The sequence below is a fragment of the Lactuca sativa genome, chromosome 4 (genome assembly GCF_002870075.4).
Source record: "Lactuca sativa cultivar Salinas chromosome 4, Lsat_Salinas_v11, whole genome shotgun sequence".
In the NCBI taxonomy this organism is placed as follows: Eukaryota; Viridiplantae; Streptophyta; class Magnoliopsida; order Asterales; family Asteraceae; genus Lactuca; species Lactuca sativa.
The window spans coordinates 326,565,740-326,574,990 of record NC_056626.2 but is presented as its reverse complement, the minus strand read 5'-3'; the positions used below and the strand labels follow the sequence as shown (position 1 = coordinate 326,574,990).

Below are 9,251 nucleotides of genomic sequence, written 5' to 3'. Positions count from 1 at the left end.
CCTGATTGACCAGGTGTTGTAATTTAGTGAGGTTAACATTGGGCACTGTAGGGTGAAGGGGCTGTCCTTGGACTGATTGGATGAAGATGGGGCTGTCATCTTGTTGAATCGAGGGTACTTGGGCATACAATTGATCAGGATCTGTTTGGCTCTGATACCAAATGTTGGCGATCAAGAAATATAGCAATAAACAAGAACAGGGGTAAAAGGGGTAAAACTGGAATTGGCAGCCGAATGATTACTTTATTGACTGAAGAATACTAGCAGCCTAATGATTAAGGTGCTATACAATGAATTTTCGACTGATAAATTGTGATCACTGAACTACTCTATTTATACTACTAAATTTAACAGAAAAGAGAAATACTAGGGTCAGTTTCTTTTCTAACGGTCATGACTGCCCACGTTTTATTTTTCCTAATTACCAGGTCAATCCTTGACCAACACATCTCTGAGATGAAACACCTAAAATATTTCTTTCTTAACAATTGTATTCGAGTTAAGAATTTTCCTGAGGAACTTGGATGTTTGGAATGTTTACAAGGGTTATATATACAGGGTACAAGCATAAGTCATCATCCGCAGAACATTCTTTTGTTGAAAGGTTTGTGTATTAGTGGGTCCAGACAGTTCCTTGAGTCGTGTGGGTTTACATCTGAGATACAAGACGCATTATCGTACTGCTACGTACGGTTGCCTATAATGCATGCACCCACAGAAGGAGTCTCCTCTACCTTGCTCCATGGATGATTTTGAGAAGCTCTGGTGGAGCCCAGAAAAAACAAGTCAAATAAAACTATTGTAAAACGTACTTTCTGTGTTTTTTATTTCATCATGTTACATGATTTCAGTTTTGAAATTATTGTGATATTAATTTTTCAGCTAAAGTCAATAATTATAACTAGAAAGAAACAAGTACTGTACATAGACAAGCGTTTGTGTTATCTTTTGATCTCTTTATATATGTGGAGGATGGAAATATAACTGATTTCTATCTGGCAGCTGCAGCTGCATCTGGTCGATGAATATGTAATAGTTGAGATTAATTCGGTATCTATGTAGGGAATGTACTTATTATCTCAACCCATGTTACTTTGTTCTCAGCCACCTGTACTCATAATGTGGTCTCTAGATATCTCTTCCGCTTGAGATATAACTAAACTTTATCTCATCAGTACCATGGATTTCTGTTAATACTTGGATGTCATTATTGTTTCAGGATCTTGATCTTCTACAATTTGTATATATATATGGAGCTGAGTGCCTCATTACCGAAGTTCTGTGTATTTTTCTTTATTTTAGTCAGAGACAACTTGAAAAGACTTTTATAACCTGGTTCATCCTAATCTCATTCTCTTCTAATGATTTTCTCTCATAAGAAAATAAAATTAGTTTTGAGTAAAGAAATGCTGAGAAATGGATGAAACACACACTCTGGTGCATTGCTATATCTAAGATTTGTCTGATATTTATGTATATATGTATATTTGTATAAATGTACGCATGTATGTTTCTGCATTATTTTCCGCATGCATTATATTATCATCCACAATATAATCTCTGTAGTCACCTTAAAATGTGCATGGATACCTTTGATGACAAGATCGAGACTTTCCCATTATCAAGGGTTATTTAAATTGCAAAAATTTGATAATAAATTCATTCCATTCATCATTTGATAGATTGTTGGGAAATTGAGCTGACAACAGGGCATATGATAATCAATTCCTGGATATTGAGTTTGGATTGCGTACTTCACTTTTCTTTGAGCAATATTTTGACCCTCTATCACCCGGCTATCAACAAAGCGAAGTTGCTCAAGGAATTTCGTCGCCTCTCTTTTGAAAATTGGGCCTATCCTCGGCCCATAGTCACATGACAATCCGATTTTGCCCCATGTTATCATTGGATAACTGGATTTCACCTTTTAGATTTGGATTTTCCATGTGTAAACTAATTCTATAATATTTGATAGATTTACCTTTCTTAAATCTTAGTTTTTAAGTTTCTAATTTCTTCAATATTCTAATAAATATATTATTTTTATATCACATGTCACACTCTCATTCATTTTGCCACATGTCATTTTGTGATTATTTTAAATTAAATTTTATATCACATGTCACACTCTCATTCATTTTGTCATATTTGATAGATTTACCTCGGCCCATAGTCACATGACACTCTCATTCAATTTGATAGATTTACCTTTCTTAAATCTTAGTTTTCCATGTATACACATATTTTTAAAATTAATTATTATGTATACACACGTTAGTATATCTCTAAATACTTATATTTATATATTATAAAACATTATAAAATATTTTTAGAGGTACAAATACGATTTTAAAGATATAAACAAGTCTTAAAAATAAAAAAAATTCAAATGTATAAATACATTTTAAAAGTATATTTATACATTCCAAAATGGTTGTTATAATAATGTTAATAATAATCAAAGTGATAATAATAATAATAATAATAATAATAATAATAATAATATTAGTGTGACATATTATATTAAAATGGGGAGGAGTATTTAAACAAATAAGTTGCAGCCTAGTGCAAAATCGCTTGAGTTGTGTTGCCGATGTCGGGAGTTCGAATCCCATTCTCATCATCTTCTATATATGTAACATCTTGACTCTCATGTATGAAATTTTAAGGATTTTGTTCATCACATAAGACCTACTCGACGAGTTGGATGCCCAAAATCGTCGAGTAGAAACCAATAAAACCGCATGGATTATGGTGTTGGATTAGGTGTCTAAGCCCATAACTATAATTGATATGTACTTGACCCGATGATAGTATGGACCTTTTGGGTTGCCTTCACCATAGCAACTTGAATCGATGAATAATGGAGATAGAGGTTAATTTTGATTTATTAATATATTATAATAATGATATATTAATTGAGAAATCATATTATTTAATTAGTATTGGCCAGAAATTAATTTGGTGATCAAAAGAGACTAATTAAATTAAGGGGACTGATACTGTAATTATAACATAATTGCATTTTGGGCTGGTGGATCCCTAAGGAAGGCATGGACGAAATTCTAAGTGTAGCCCACTTAGAATTCGTCCAAGGAGGGCTTCTGGAAGGATCTACTGGGCTGCCATAGTATTAAGCAACCAAATTAGGGTTTTACCTGAAACCCTAGCAGCTCAGCTATATAAGGAACCCCTAGGACTCCCAAAATCAGACACTTGTTCTAAGGAATACCCTAGCCGACTTTTGGTGCCTCTCCCTCTCTCTCATATTCTTCCAACTTGCTTTTAGTGTTTGTGACTCACTAGAGGTGCAACAATTGGGGCACTAAGCTCTTGAAGGTCAAGAGCTACTTGCTACAAGTCTAAGGTATTCATCTAACTTTGTTTTGTCTTATAAATTCCGGAAATCACATGCTAGTTAGGGTTCATGATTTGGATGATTTGAATTGTATGTATAACTTGAGAATAACATAGATCCAAAGTACGGGTGCAAACGAGCCGAGCCGAGCCTAGCCAGGCTCAGCTCGGGCTCGTTTAAGTTATATGAGGCTCGAGCTCGAGCTCGGCTCGATTCGAGCTTTGTTTTACTGAGCTCGGCTCGAGCCCGTAAAGATTTATACAAGCTCGGCTCGGGCTCAGGCTCGACTCGTTCTTATCTGACGTGCCTAAATAAGCTTAAGCTCGGCTCGAGCTCGTTAAAAAGATCGTTTACTAATACCCTAAATTCATAATTCCCCTAATATGTTTTTATTTTAATATATATAAATAACAATAAATTATATTATATAAAGGCTCGTTTAGCCTCGCGAGCCTAATCGAGCTTAGTGACATAGGATTGAGCTCGAGCTCGTTTAATAAACAAGCTTAATATTAAGCTCGAGCTCGGCTCGGGCTCGTTTAAAATCAGTTTCGAGTCGAGCTTTTAACGATCCGATCTCGAGTAGCTCGCGAGTAGCTTAACTCGTTTGCACCCCTAATCCGAAGCATTAGGGTTGCATGTACATCATAGGAATGATGTAGTGCTCAAAACCCATCAGTGGTATCAGAGTGTAGGCTGTTTTTCTGTTATATTTGATGACATGTTGAATTGTTCAAAGCTGAAATTTATCGGATTTTGCCCTTTGACAGATGAACTCAAAGAGTCCATAGTAGGACTCGACGAGTTGAGCCTACTCAACGAGTCCAATGCCTGATTGGACGAGTTGACTCGCCAGACTTCAAGATTTTTGGAATTTAAGACTTAATTAGATTTGGATAATTACCATAGACTGATTTAACTGATAAAATTCGATTTTTACATTATGGTAATGAATATCCTCATCTTATTGAGGGATAATTGTCAAATTTTAAGATAATTACTATATTATGTGATAAACTAATTATTTGTAAAATTTGATTTGAATTATCTTGTTAAATTAAGTTAGATTAGGTCAAATTGGTAAAAGATAAAATTATATGATTATTTTATTTGTTTTAAAGTTTGATCTAAAAGATTTTGAAAAGTTTCAAAAATTTGCCCTCAAGTTTTGGAATTTAAAATTTGATTAAAAGTGTTAATTTTGAAACATTAAATTCTAAGACCCTTAGTGTTTTAAAAAGTTTAAAATACAACTCTTATACTATTATAATATTAAAAGCTTAATTATTATATGTATCTATATGATAAGTTAGTCTTACCGTTAGTAGGCCTTATTCATGATGCCGATCTATAAGAGGGGTATAAGGAAACTGCCTATAAAATGACGGTTGAATGGGTTTCCACTCCCACCCACCGCTTTCTTGATTGGTGGATGATTGTTAGCCGAACTGGTAGGATAGGAAAACTAATTCCTCATTAATAAGTATAATGATTATTATAAAGTAACTAAATGCTTTTTTTATAAAATTTTCAATCTTAGTTACTTTAGGAAAAATGTGAAATAGATGCTATTCCATGAAATTGCACTTTGCACCTTGCCAAGTCGTTAGTGGAGCGTGTGTGGTTAACAGGCACATTGATTAGGTGATAAATGACATCGAGAGTATCGAGCACATTTGCATGGTTATTCGAACCTTGTTTGTGATCCTCAATATCCCAGTCAGAAACTTGAAGGGCATAATCGAGATTTAAGCATGTCATTTAAAAGTTACAATGAATCTCAAAAGAATCTACGAATTCCAATTCATTTAAAACCTAAGTGTCTATTTTCATTTTTCATGGAGGAAATTGGTAAATCGTTGTTTACATACCTTCAAATATTTGTAATTAGATTATGGCATCCCTCTTCCAAGTTGTAGAATATTGTGTTGGGTCCTAGCCTTAATATTTCATTTGGATGCTATTAAGGGTGTAAGTGAGCCGAGCTACTCAAGATCGACTCGTTAAAAGCTTGACTCGAGATCGAATTAAACGTGCCTGAACCGAGCTCGAGCCCAAATATGAGGCTTGTTTATTAAACGAGCTCGAGCCGAGCTTCAGCTAGTGGGCTCGCGAGCCTAAATGAGCCTATATATATATATATATATATATATATATATATATATATATATATATATATATATATATATATATATATATATATATATATATATATATATATATATATATATATATACTAGTCGTTACCCGCGCAAAGCAGCGACGAAGCAAGACGCTATAATATGTTTTTTTTTATTTCAAAACTATCGAAAAAGGCTTTATTTTATAGTCCAAACCATTAGGATGATAAGTAGTGTTTAAAAGTCCAAAAAAGTCAAAAACATATTGTTGGTTAAACTCACAATAGTTGAAAAACATAGTTCTTAACAGTCCAAAATAGTGAAAAAAAATGATGTTTTAGTAGTGAAAATATTAGCAAATAAAAGGAAAAAGTAGTGTATTATATTTAAATCATCAAAAGAATGACCCATGTTGTGGATTTATTCCATGATGATGTATATAAATATGCTAAATAGGTTATTGTATGACAACTTGAGTTCACCAAGTGAACTTTATTAAACTGTTACAAAGTTTTATCGCCATTAATACATAAATGCATAGTTTAGGTTTACCAAACACAAAGGTTTTGTTCTAAACGACCTGAAAACCCGACTCAAACGTAGAAAGTCAAAACCTTATATTACTTGATCTCATTTTTTAAATTGTCATATATAAAGACTCAGGTAAATGAAAACCAAGGATCATGCCATTTTATAAGGGCCTATTGCATAAACTCAAAACATCCTTAAACATTGTTTTATCTCCTATATAGACTCTAGTTCAACGACTTTTCTGAATTAAAATTAAAAACCAATTTGTTCTCTTTCCATCACTTTCAATTTCCATTACCGGTGATAGACTCCAACCAGCAATCCTTTACTCTGCATCCCTATAACATATACCAAACCCAAAATTAGATAATTTTAAAAGATAAATACAAACTCAAATTATTGATCTCATTTGAGAACAGTCAAAACAAACAAAAAGAAAAAGCCAAAAAAAATCCAATCCTTTTAAATAAGTATATAACATTCAAATCATGTGAAAGGGCGTGATATTTACCAAAAAATATGTAAACCTTTTGGATAAGGTTTCATCAGCCAATAAAAATCGATTATACATCTTGCTTCTTGTTATATCTATTAACGCAAACTCCTTCACATTTGCTTTCAATTTCACCAAAAATTAGTTAACCTAACCACATAAAGATTACAAAACATGGATTTATTTCATAAATATTTAAATATATTGAGACATTTAAAGGAAAAACTCATAAAATTAGTATACGTAAGTTAAAAATATAGTTTCACATTTGATTATTACCATTCGATTTGCAATTTCCTTTCCAATTTCCCAAACCCTCCATTCATTAGCATCTTGATCAGCTGGCTCATGTTCCATATATGATTTGATAAAAGCTATGTAAGAGTAAAAAAAGGCAAACATTAGACAATAACAAAGACATAAACAATAAATATGTTACCTTGTCATGGTGATGACAGTGAGTTGTGTGAGGTTATGGTGGCAGTGTTAAGTTGCCATGTCATCTAGTGGATGGTCTTCTTTGTTTTACACCAGATCCAGCTTCCAAAAATCAAAATGTATGTGTACTTAGGTGTCAAGGTATATTAGAAACAACAAAAAATAATGGTGGTTGTTGGTGGCTGTCGATTTCTAAATCTAGTAAGAGACAAAGAGAATGAATGCATGATTAAACCATATCAGCATCAAACATTCAATATGTTTTTTTTGAATCCAACAAATCAAAACCCACCTACATTTTATTAAGCCAAACAGATCAGAGCATTTAAAAGAGACAATCAAACCACATAAAACCTGAATGTAACTTCCCATGCTTCTCGCCTACTAAGAAAAAGTAAAGTTATCATATCAAAAAAGTTGTTATAAACCATAATGCCAACCTAGAGCATATTATACCTTGCAATAAAGGACTGGTGTTCACTTTTGAGTAAGCTTTTATGAGTCTCTAGCTCTTGCATTCTCCGATCCAACTCCAAACTTTGTATGGTGAATCCGCTTCATACATCTTTTCTTCATCCTCTCTAGATTTATCCCCAATTCCAGCTACCACCTAATGTTAATTAACAAGTGTAAAGAAGATGATAAGTTTGTTGTCTTAAAGCAGATATCATGCAAGAAAACGAAACGAGGAACTCTTGATTACTCTTGTTGGTAGCAGGGGCAGTTTGAAGAAGACACAACTAATGGCAAAAAAAACCAAACCTACCCCATAATTCCTCTCGAGTGATTACACATTACCCATTGAATCTTGGATTTCTTGAAACCTGCAACCAAACCAACGCAATTAGGGTTTTAGAGAGAAGATGAGAGAAATCGTTTCCAAAATTTGAATGTCTGATACTAAGAGAGATTTAAAGGAAGAAGAGGATTCAAAATTGGAATGGCGAATGCTAGAGAAATTTAATAGAAGAAGAGGATTCAAGCTTTTAAAATTGAATCGATATGAGGAATTGAACTGAGATTCAGGGGGTACATGTGTATTTGGGGAGTTTTTATGGTAGCGATGATCAACAAAGGTGGAGGGTCTGGTGGTCTTCTTCCAAATATATAGCTTGAAACTCGAAGATGTTGAGGTGGAGCAGCGAACAACGATGTAGTAGGAGGCACTCGGGTTGTTTTAACATGATGTGTTGAGGTTTCTTGAGAGTAGAGACCAATGACAGATAATATGTGTTGAGGGGGCGAGGGGGAATGTGTCTTCCAGTTTATAGAAACAGAGAATGCCCGGATACGAGGGAAATGACCAGATAAGGGAAGGAACGGGTCAAAATAATAACCATGAGGTGAACTAATAAGCGATAAAGAGGGGCAACAATAGGAAAGATAACAGCCGGAAAGATAAGATCCAACTATTTGCCTATAATATTTAGTATGTATTAAGTACTTGTACTTATTGCATTATCAATTGGATTATTTATATTATAATATTATTATATTAATAGTTTGTTGTATTTTAGGCTTAAAAACTTGAACGTCTTAAATTTATTTTTAGAAATAGTAAGGTTTGTATAATAATATAGTAAGATATAGATATATATATATATATATATATATATATATATATATATATATATATATATATATAGGATCGTTTAAGCTCGTTTAGGCTCGCGAGTTCACTAAATTGTTCACGAGCCGAGCTCGAGCTTCATTTTAAGGCTCGAATCGAGCTCGAGCTCGAGATCGAGCTTCTTCAAAATTAAACGAGCCGAGCTTGGTTAGGCTCGAGCTCGGCTCGTTTACACCCCTAGGTGCTATACTAAGGATTCTTATCTAATCTAAACCTTGTCTCTTTTCTTGTTCAGATGTCAGGCTCGAACTCCTCCAACACCAACTCCTCGAACCCAGTTTCTCTCTTAGGTATTTGTGGGAGGGTCACATTTGATGGGTCCAACTTTAATGAATGGATTCACAACATCTGCATGGCCCTTAGATACAAGGACAAGGAAGAAATTCTCGACAAGGAACTCGTTGAGAAAAATGAAAACACTGCTACTCCCGAAGAAATGGAAGAGTATAGGGCTCGATGCAAAGAAGCGACAAAGGTGTCGTGCATTATGGTAGCCACTATGACTCTCGAGCTTCAAAAGTCTACGAGGACTATTGGCCTTATGACATGCACCAAGATTTGATGGAAAAGTACCATCAAAGTGCATGTTAAGAGAGGTACAAGATAGTTGCCTCGTTAATAAGAACCAAAATGAAGGATGGAGAGTCCATCATGACCCACTTGCAAAGGATGCAAAGATAC

At 34.0% G+C, this 9,251-nt stretch overlaps 1 long non-coding RNA gene across 6 annotated transcripts; it reads right to left on the bottom strand.

Moving 5' to 3' along the window:
• Positions 1-6,080: 6,080 nt before the first annotated feature.
• Positions 6,081-8,273, bottom strand: LOC111910575 (uncharacterized). 6 transcript variants are annotated; one of them, XR_002856581.3, is made up of 6 exons: positions 7,974-8,271; positions 7,707-7,764; positions 6,942-7,550; positions 6,782-6,843; positions 6,521-6,652; positions 6,081-6,347 (listed from the first exon to the last, which is right to left on the bottom strand). It is a non-coding gene; the product is annotated as an uncharacterized LOC111910575 (long non-coding RNA). The 6 variants fall into 6 exon arrangements; XR_006190968.2 differs by having other exon boundaries at positions 6,782-7,324; positions 7,397-7,550; XR_002856577.3 differs by having other exon boundaries at positions 6,782-6,876; positions 7,974-8,270.
• Between the last annotated feature and the right edge of the window lie 978 nt (positions 8,274-9,251).